The sequence below is a fragment of the Gavialis gangeticus genome, unplaced genomic scaffold (genome assembly GCF_001723915.1).
Source record: "Gavialis gangeticus isolate Ggan-Ray unplaced genomic scaffold, GavGan_comp1, whole genome shotgun sequence".
Lineage (NCBI taxonomy): Eukaryota > Metazoa > Chordata > Crocodylia > Gavialidae > Gavialis > Gavialis gangeticus.
The window spans coordinates 757,338-768,500 of record NW_017729004.1 but is presented as its reverse complement, the minus strand read 5'-3'; the positions used below and the strand labels follow the sequence as shown (position 1 = coordinate 768,500).

The following is an 11,163-nucleotide window of genomic DNA, read 5'->3' as shown; positions in this document are numbered from 1 at the left end:
AAAAAGCACTGTTTCCATGTGAACGAATCATGAAGTTCACATTAATGTTTAATTAATGTATAAGAACATATTCAGGAAGAAGTGCCTTGGATGACCTTAATGCTGGGTGGTCATCCAAGGTCCATCACCAACATCAAGGTCATCCAAGGCACTTCCTCCCGAATATGTTCTTGTACTACCTGCTGCCCCACACTCAGCTGGTCTCCCAAAGGCAGTTACCTTCATACAGCCAGACACTGCAATGGGGAAGAGGCAATGAATATTGAGTCAAACACGTGCACCAGAATTAAGTACCTCAGGAAATAAGCCATTTGGGAAAAATCAAACAAGTGCTTCCACATCCTGAATGTCTGGAACAGCAAATATTGGGGAGGGAGGGGAAGAAAGGGCAAGGAGGATACAAGCAAAATATTCCTAGCACCTTTCTTGCAAGCCTGCCTTGAGTCTTCATTACATTTTTATGTCATTTCCTAGACAAAGCAGCTGGAAAGACTGACAAATCAGTTTAAGAAAAAAAGCTTTGAGAGGCTGTAATTGTCACCCAAGACGGTGGCAATATTATAGACTCATTAACTGCTCTTCACCCACAGGACTGTTTAGCCAGGGCTGGGCAGACAGGCCAGAGAAAACAAAATGGAAAAGCTGCATCTCGGGTGTGGGTGCACGTGTTCTAGTGTTCCTAAGATTACATGTTCTTTGTTCAGTTGCATGTCTCCTTAAATCCCTGGCCCGGGAAGGTAACGCACCACCTCCTTGGATTTTTTCCTCTAGTGCTGTCCAAGGCCAAAAAACAGAGCAAGAAGCGTGCACAGAAATCAGAATCACGCCTCCCAGCCCTTCCCCTTCCCCCAAGTGCGATAAGCCAGTCTATTTGGCATCCACTCAGATTGTTCTTAAAAAAGGAAAATATTTCAAGATGGTTTGCCTTGTGCATCAAGGTGCTCCGACAGTCAAGCAGCTGCGTTCCTCAATTAGAAAGAAGCCAGTTTCTGTGATATTAGTTCACAAGTGGATTCTGGAGAGACTTATTCCAGTCAGAATTGAATGAAACCAGTCTTTCCTCCCTCTATACCAGTAGCCAGATAAGAGTCAGCCTTGTTTCAGAAAGGAGTATTTTAAATGAAGTTTGTCCCAAACATAAAAGGGAAACAACTTAAAAGCAACTGAAGTGATTGTAGGCTTCAAGGAAGGTTTGAGCAGACAGTTTTATTTAACAAGTCTTGCCCAGTACAATGGTTGACAAAGGCAACATTCACCAATCTTGTGAAATTTTGTCCATTCAGAAACCTCAGTATTAATTGTAGATAGATACAGGCTGTGGCTGGGCCCTCTTCCTTATCTTATCTCTTTCCCTGGTTTCAGTATTGCTATGTGGGTGAAGACAGGAAGCAGCCTACTGCATTCACCAAATGCACCCAAGTCTGAGGAACAACAGAAGCTTAAAGAAAAGGAACAACTTTGTATAAAATGATGATTTCCATGCAGCACCATTGATTTAGTTGATATCCATTAAAATCTGTCACTTTTATTCACAGAGGAATCGAAGGTTACAGAGTTCTAGTTCATCATTCGTAATCTGTTTGCTAGTACGTGCATACGCTCAGGGAACAAACATGCCTAGCCCTTAAACATCCTTTGTCTGCAGGCACACCAGTGAAGCAGTGCAGCTACATGGTACTATCTGTTAACCAAGAACAGTAAGTGTAGTATTTAAGCCTAGAGTAATAACAAACAGCTCGGGTTTGTTAATTCATCCAAATAAACTATTCAATTAAATCAGACCTCCTCCTCCCTCCTGCAAAAGGCAGGCATTGTGACCAGCTGGGTCACTTAAACACCATCAACAGAGCAACAAACAGGCTGGGGTAAAGAACAACATCTGAGAGAAGCAGCAAAAAAGGAGAAGAGGCCAAACTTGCCAGAAATTATCTTCTTTGAGCCACACGTGAGTCCTGCTACTTAGAACTGAGCAGAAACCAGTGCCAGAAGCCACAAGGAGATGCAGCTTGGAGGACCCAAGCAAAAAAGCAAGCAAGCCTAAGAAGCTGTTCAGTGGAAGAGGAAAGGACTGAATTTTGTTAAAATGATCCCAGCAGGCTTTCATCCTGGGAGCACCCTGTGCAGAAGGCCTGGAGCCACAGCTTACAAATTCTACCCGAATGCAACTCGGCCAGTGGGCCAAGTGTTAAGAGATGGCACGAAGCCAAGCGCTGCTGCTACCTAAGCAGTTTCTGGACTCCAGGTGGTGGCCGTCTTCCCTGCTGAAGTTTCAGGACGTCCACATGACCAATTCCGTTTAAAATGTTTGTGGATACCAGGCATGTACTGCTCTACTTTTAAATGGGAAGTAGTTCATACCTTCAAAAGCAGATGTTCTCAATGTGCCCTTAATCTCCACAGACAGCTTATCTGTAAAATATAAATGAATACACAATTAAATAAGGAAACCAGAGTTTTAACAGACTACTAGGATGTCAGAGAGACCAATCTTATCAGGGCTCAGCAGGCCAAGTTTTAGTCTATGGCTTCAAATAAGCATAATCCATTGGAAATGTTGCTAAAATCTTTTTCCATCTTCCCATTTTTGTAGCTTGATCTCCTTTAATTTGCTTTGTCACCTAATGGCTACACAAAGCAAAATAAGCTTTAGATTACTGACCCATTCCTGAACGCTAATAGACTGTGCATTTACGGTACGGCATGGAGCACCGTTTGTACAACAGCCTCTGATAAAAACTAGATGGCACCATTCAAGCCATTCAGATTAGCACCAGAAGGGACTATTGTGATAATCTAGTTTGAACACCTGTGTATTCCAGCCCACAAAATCCCCAAATTAAATCCTTCTTTAAAATTAGAGCCTATCTTTTAGGAAAAAAGGAAAAACCTCTCAGCTCAATTTTAAAACTGGTTTCTGATCAAGTAGGTTCCTGCCTATGAAAGCTTATGCCTCTCTGAACCAGTCAGCCATCAAGGCACCTGCCTGCCCTGCCTTCTGCCCAATTTTAAAACGATAAATGATGGGCAACCTATCAGTATCCTTGGTAATTAACCACTGTAACAACTTGCACTTGCTTAAGTTCATGCATTTTTTTCTAATTTGAACTTTTCTGGCTTCAACTTCCAGCCCTGGATAATTTTATACTGCTGCCAGTTTGATTGAAGAGCCCTGTGCTATCAAAGTCCTGTTCCCTGTAATACAGGTACTTATACTGATCATGTCACAACCTTGTCTTTGACCTCCAGTAAGCTAAATAGGTTCTCTCTCCCCATGAGACAGGTTTCCAAGTCCTTCAATAAACGCTTGCGGTCTCTCAGACCCCTTCCAACTGGTCAGCATCCTTGAAACCGTGGATATCAGAACTGGACCAAGTATTCCAGTTACTTACAGAAGATATAGGAGCAGGAGTAGGGAGACTATACATTTTCCTGTTTCTATATCCAAGAATCACATTGGCCTTTTTTTGCTACATCATCATCCTAGGAGCTAACTTTCAAGTAATTATCCATTAAAGTTACTTTTTCTAGGCCACAGATTCCTAAATTGTGGTCAGTCACTAGTGGTCCAAACACTGCTGACTCAAAAATGCTGTTGCTTCTCTTGGTTTCTGGTTGAGAGGAGACGGAGCAAGAAGAAACAGCACAAGCAACATTTCTCAGAAAGAACACCACCCTTAAACACAAGAGAGAGAGAGCAAAAATGCATTGTGCCTTCCCAAGTGCTACTGTTTTATGTAAGCAGTTGTTCTACGTGCCACAGGTATGCCAGGACATTGTGAATAAGGACAGGGGTCACCACGTGACGAGCTGATAAAATGATGACTACATCATGAAAACATCCAAGAAGCTGTAGGCAGCTTGATTTTATTCTCGATTATTTCATGCCTCATTGTTTCATGTGTTTATATACTAAAAGAACACGCCGCAGCTTTCCATACAGAAGTGTACGTAGCATATCAGCTGCTGAAACCCTAATCAGAGCTGAAGGTCAGTGAAACTCTTCATAAAACAGTAGAGAAGTTGGGCTGGGAAGGACCTCCAGATACCATCTAGTCCACCCCCTGCCTGAGGCAGGGTCATTCCTATCCAAGGCATCCTATACACATCTATCATCTAACCTCTACCGTCAGTCCTGACCCAACACAAGACATCACACCCAAACCCGCCACCAGTAAAGCAAGGGGACCACAGCATTTGTACCATTGCTTCCCTCAGTCACTTAGTGCCCAAAAGGTTCCCAGACCTTTCACGGGGCAGAACTTACTTTACAAGTGAAGACAACTAAAGACAAAAAAAACTTCTTTTACTGCACTTCAGGCAAGAGCTGGTACTTAAAAGGCAATACAGAATATATCCTTCCATGCCAACACTGGGGAATGCTTATATTCCCAGATATTATAGAGCAACTTTGTCCCAGATTCTAGGAGATGGATATTTGTTGGCTTTGCCTTTACATTACTGAAACTATGCCCCAATACTAGTACTGGAAGGCTGCTCCAGAAACTCATTCTGGAATGGTTAAAAACTTCTCATTTCTAACCGAAATATACTCCTGGCCAGTTAATATCCATTTGCTTTTGTGTGAACATGGCCCTCAGCTTAAATAACTCTTCTCTGCCATTTGCTCACCCTCTGGCATATTTAGAGGGCAATCAATCAAACCCTCTTTACAGCCTTCGTTTTCCGGACCAAATGAGTGAACTTGTAGGAAGACAGGCTCTTCACTCCCCTCAGCATCTTCACAGACTTTTTCTGTACCTGCTCCAATTTGAAGTCAGTTTTCTTCATGGGCAAGCAGAAGGTGAAGAAACCTGTTGGCTTCTCTCATCCAGGAATATCTAGGTTCTTCTGCTGTTAGTGGCATTTGTTCTACAGTCTTCCCCTTGGAAACTGAAGTCTCCCATGATGACACTGTTGCACTGCCCTCTCCAGCAATATTAGTAAGACAGACCCTAAAGCGTGGAGCAGACAGCTAGCACAGTACCGCAAATCCTGTCACATTCACCATCTTTCCCTAAAATGATTTTGATACAAGCCAATTCTTGTTTATCCATGTTGACCCTTACTTCCTTACAGCCTATCACTTCATCATACACCATGAACCCCTTCCTTCTATTGCTGTCTGTCCTAAACAGCACCTTTGCCGTCCCAGTCATGATGATCACTACTCCATTGCCTTTGTTTTCTCTGCAACGCCCAGGTTCACATCCTCTCCTGGCAGTTCGACTTCCCCTTTTCATTGTCCAGGCTTCTTGCATTACAGCAGAAATATTTCAGTTGCCTTTAGTTGACTTTGCCTAATTTTCTAGCCAGGTATCGACTACTTAACTACTGCTCCTGGGGGTTTTGTTGGGTTTTTGCTCCTACTGTTACATTCCTGGAGAAGGCAGAGCAAGGTGGAGCCTGGTAGATTAACCTGTTCAGAGAGAGGCAAGCTTTCAGAGGCAACAGCCAGCATCTGATGAAGTATGAAAGCTCAAGCCCCTCTAAACAAGTTGCTATTTAAAAAGTGCCACTCTACCAGGCCTTCTGCCTGGCTTCAGACTCACACACCTAACTAACGTCCTTTACATTCCTGTATTCATTGATGTATCCTCATCACATATAGGATGCATTTGGTAAACCAGGACACTGCTTCTTATAGTCCCAAAATGACGTGCATAATCCTTGCTATTGTGGGTGACAATTGCCCTTCCTTGCCATGCTGCCACTTCCTGTCTGGGCATCAAGTGCCCATTTGTTCTGGCAATAAGTAAGCCTGGGCTGTCCCCTACCTATCCCACCTGCTAAAAAAGTAACCTAATGCCACTTGTTAAGCACATGTTGAACAAAAAGGCTGCTCCCAATACACAAATGAGAACATAAGAAATGCCACAATGAATTCTGCAAGTCCTCTTAAAAAAGATTAAGAAGATCCTTTGACTGAAATACACGCACTTTCATAAAACAGTGAAAGGGTAGGCCACCCCCGGAACATGTGCCAGAGCATGGCACATGAAGGCATTTTGCTTGGTATATGCACCTCAGGGAAGGGGTCAGAGTTGCACTGCCACAAGGATTGGGCCCCTCGTGGCTCCCCCACCATCCAACCCGGGCACACCAACATCTTACAAGTCGAGATACATTTTTGGGGGTGTTGGTTGTAGCCGTGTTGGTCTCAGGACATAGGCAGACAAGGTTCTTTGGGTAAATCCAGTATCTTTTTATTTGACCAACTAAAATAGATGGAAATATTCTTCTTTGTACCCAAAAGCTTGCAAAGATAAATCTTTTCAACTGTTTTAGTTGATCCGATAGAAATGTATTTTTGGCAGTCTGCCAAAAAGTGATGCTAACCCCTGGTATATAGTTGTAGAAAATCTCTTAAATCAGATGCATTAGTACCAAATGTCATAATAGATTCCCCAAACTACCAAATATTTTCAGTGCCCTTGAAGTCCACAAGTCAAGACCATCTGCTTCCCTATATCCTGGAGGGGATCAGACAGACTTTTAACACTTGGATTTATGTCTTCTCGCCTTCATGTTTTACTTCTTTATCCCAAGATAGGGATTTTCTTCTAATGCTTGCTTTGCATTTGAGGGATCACACTAACACCTCGCTAATATTGAAGTTAAAAGGGAAGGACGCAGCACAGGTGCAATGTTCCACATGCAAAGCAGTGTCACTGTACACAGCATAGGTTTAATCCAAATTTTGTAAAGTCTGATCTATCCAACCCGTGAGAGTGGTCATGAAGCCCACCGGTGCCTACATCTTCCATTTCCACCATATTTCTTTGTTATAAAAAGGAAAAAACCTTCTCCTGCCACTACTCCCTCTCCTGCCAAAGTAATATAAACTGCAAGTAGTTTGCATCAGCAACCTGAAAGCTAGGAGAAATTAAAAAAACACAACACACACTTTCCCTTGGCTAGCACTTCCTGCTTATTCAAGATGATCATCTTTCCCGAGGTTGTCTAAACTGATCGGTAAAACAAAACAGTGATGGCAAAAATGTTGACTTAGTTCATACAGCCAGGTACCATCACCAATATAAATGGCCAGGAGCTTCACAACAGCACGGTGGTGCCAAATGGTCTTTTACATGAAGCCCACCCTGTCTAGAGAAGGGAAAAAAAAAACACCCCAACAACAACAACAACAACATTTCAAGCATCAGGAATCAGACTTGAATGAAACCATGTTGTGACATATCCATTACTCCTAAATATCAGGATCAAAGAATAAATCGCATAAGGATCCTGGAGGACCAGGCAATCTTATGTGGCTCGTTAGCTGGTAAACTCGACACAGGACTCTGACCTCTGGCTGACCTGGGATGCAGAAATCAAAAGAAGAAGCTGACAACATGACAAGAGCTAGAAGTGCACAAGACAAGAGATGGGCAGGAAAAAACAGCCTAAAAGAAATCATAACCAGAAACAACCTTCTAATACAACCTGGAAGACAGAGTGGCTTTTCCAGACAATTGCCAAAAGCAGGTCTTGAATATCTGAAGAGCCTTAATTGATGTGGTCAGCAGCAAACATGGCCATTAGTAAAATGTTCCTTTCTTTAAAAGCCCACTCAAGCCACTTTCTACACAGCCAAACATGTTACTTAATTGCTGCCCTGGTAAAGAGAATGCATGTCTGCTGCTACCTGCACCAATTTGAACAGTACATTTCTAGCATACAGCCTTTGTACTTCCTTTACTAAAGAAATGTAGTCAAGATGACTAATATGAATTAAAAGCAAGATGCAGATTTAAAACAGAGTAGCTATTCCTGACTAACTTCTTGTATGGGGGGCTCCAACTATGGAGGAATGGCACTTTATTTCCAGTCAACTTAATCCACCTCAAATATTCTATAATATTTCCCTGTGGAGAAATACCCTCAGAGTTAACCTAATTAGTCTGGAATAGAATTACTGATCAGCAAGACAACTGCTGGAAAAACTGGCTTGGCAAAGCCTTGGCTGGGATGATGTAGTTGAAGTTGGCCCTGCTTTGGGCAGGGGGCTGGACTAGATGTGACCTCCTGGGGTCCCATCCCACCCTCATTGCCTGTGATTCTAATGTTTGAGGTCCTTTCCAGCCTACTTTTCTACCACTATGTACTCTCTTTGTAAAGACCCATCACAGCTCCAAGTTCAATATTCTACCCGTAAACCAGCCAGGCATCATTGTCTAACAGTCCACCTACCTATTCTTTGGACAATGAGAATAAAGGAGTATCCACCTTATTTTGCTGAACAGCAGATTCTGAAGACTCACCGAGTTTGTGCAATAAAAAATTAAATCAACTCAATTATGTGCATCCCAGAATGAACAAGGTCAATTTCTACTAATTAAGTCTCTCAAACTAGAGAACATGTCAGTGCTCTACTCCGTGCACTTTATTAGCTGTGATCAGTTTTAGTACTTTCAACTTCCATGCTGCACCCTGCTTTCATCCAATGAACTCAAAGTTCTTACAGGGGTAGAAAAAGGAGTCAAAAAAAGATTAGATGGCAGCAATTTGCTCCAGTTCCTAGTGAATGTTACACAGCAGAGTACAGAACCCAAGCAACCCAACCCTGACCAACAGCCACCTAAATTAGCATTAAACAACCCTGTTGGGAAAGTATAGGGCAGTGATTGTCAACCAGAGTGTTGCATCACCCTGGGGTGCCATGAGATCCTTTTAGGGGTGCCACACAATAAGAATAGGAATCCATAGTGTCCAAAATATTCTGATCTGCTGTGATCTTCGAGTCCTTTTTAAAACAGAAGAATTGCTCTATTATTTTTCCATAGTCAAAGAAGGCAAGAGCTGGTATTTTCCAAGAGGGACCTTGAGTCTAAAAGGGCTGAAAACCACTGGCATGCGAGAGTAACAACCGGAATCCCAAGGCAGCCTGATGTCCACAGTCTCCAATATTAATAAGATCAAACACTAAAAAGGTCCTGATTAAACATCAATACACATAAGTGAAGAAAAGCTCCATCACTTCCTTTTCCACTTCCATAGGAACATCCAAGAAGGGGTCTTAGGCCATCACCTTTGTTGCCAAAAAGAAAAGCTCTCTTGCAAGTAGGTTCATAAAAGTGCAACAGCATTTTCATTTAGGAGTTTTGCTGTACATTATTTTTCATCAGCTCAGGGAGATTTTAACCCCTGGACTGTCTACACATTAAACACGTGCAAACTAGTTTTAGGCACTTTAAAGCCATGCCCTCCAGCCAGGTACATCTCTGATCTGCATTACCCAGCTCATGCTCCACAAATGTGTGGCTACTTCCCAGAGATAAGCTGCCCAATTCCAGCCCTCTTGCATCCTGGGATGCAGTGTCCCCTTCCCCCACCCTCCTGGTCTGTGTGGACAGACTTTCCACCCCCTGAACTCTACTGCCTAGGAGGTGGTACTGGCACCAAACCAACTCTCCCTCCTGCCCCGGGGGTGTGACCTGGCCAGGCACCTCCCAGGGTAGAGGTAGTGTCCCTATGAGCTGGGGCTACACACAATTTATTAAAATGAGAGACTCTTTAAAATTTACTTCTTTCCTCTCTTTTATTTCATCTTTTAGCAGCTTCAGTGGCTGACCTTCGTTTCACCACCCAGCCCCCATTCCTACTCATTGCCTCTCCACCTCCCATTTCCCATCATTTCACTACTCAGTCCCCATCATTAAACTCTCCCCTTCAAGCCCCATACTCTGGTCCTTCCCAACCCATTTCTCTAACCCCCGCCCAGAGCAGTGATACAGCTCTGAGTTGCCCTTAGAGGGCTGGTGCGGCTTGTATCTCCTAGTCAGGTCCCTGCTCCCCAGCCCTCTAATGAAAAGTCACAGATGTGCAAGTCAGGGACAGTCAGACAAGGTTTTCAGCCTGAATATGTAACTACCCTAAAAAAAAATGGAGCCAACACTAACACCAATTAATATTTGAAAAACAGAGTGTAATGCGTAACAAAGCCCTAACACTCCTAATTTGGTTTAGCCCTCACGCCAAACCTAACCCTAAAGTCAGACTGACAGCACATGATTCCTACCTTTCGTTGCCAAGAATACCCAAACCTATTACACAAACCCAAGAATTAACAGAAAAATAAGTCCAAAGGGGCCGACAGCCCCCCAAGACACGAGGGAGAGGCGCGTCACCAGCCCCAAGAACCAAGATGTTCCTAGCGGCTACAAGGGCTCTTTGTATCGACCTGAACAAAACACTCTGCTTTCCTGACCTGTTGAAGGTGGCCACCTATTCCGACAGATGCTCCTTACCTTAAAGCTCCTTTGTGCAAAGTTACTGTCAGACTTTACAACTACTGGAAACTCCACTTGAAACCACTTGTTGCTCAAAGAGCAAGTTTTCTGCTACACATCAGACTCCAGCAAGAGAATCCAGAGCATCAGCCACCTCCCTGAGAAAGCCATACTTGCAAATCATGGATGTCACCAGCCTGTAGGCTAACATCCCACACCATAACGGCACACCTGCCTGCCTGACACCTTCAGGAACATGGAGTACGCTCAGATTTGTGACAACATATTGCGCAAATCATCCACAACTTCACATTCAGCAATTATCGTTTCTAAGCCATGGGCATGGCTATGAGCATTTGCCAACCTCTTCATGAGCCATCTGAGGGAAACATTTCTAGAAAACTGCACTAAAACCTGTATTACATAGATTATATTTTCATTATCTGGACTGAACACCTAGACTCACTTGTTGATTCCCACCACACATTTAAACCACCATCACCCTTCGATCAAACTCCAATACTAAAAAGCTTTCTAGATACCACAGTCTACATCTGTGATAGCACCCTGCAAACCTCTATATACAGAAACACCCATGGGCCACCATGCCTATATCCACAAGACCAACAATCATGACGAGCACACCAAAAGAGCTGTAATCTACAGCCAGACCTGCATCTGCTCTGAGAACACTTGTGATGCCCATCTGACCAGCCTAAAATTTGCCTTTGTACAACAAGGATGCTCCAACAGAGAAACAGACTGTTCACTTGAAAGAGCTATCCAAATACCCCACAGTAACCCACTACAAGCCAAAAAGAAACCCCCCGTGGCTGCATACCTCTGCTGGTTACCTACCACTCCATGCTGGGACTGAGTCAGAATCACACAACTACAGCCTACACTCAAAGATGAAACCTTGAGAGAAATATTC

At 43.4% G+C, this 11,163-nt stretch overlaps 1 protein-coding gene across 1 annotated transcript in view; it reads right to left on the bottom strand.

Annotated features, from left to right (window-relative positions):
• MAP4 (microtubule associated protein 4) overlaps positions 1-11,163 on the bottom strand; it is a 316,185-nt gene that overhangs the window by 239,221 nt on the left and 65,801 nt on the right. The window contains exon 2 of the mRNA XM_019507995.1: positions 2,359-2,409. The gene's annotated coding sequence lies outside the window, so the exon portion shown is untranslated. The remainder of the gene's footprint in view (positions 1-2,358; positions 2,410-11,163) is intronic.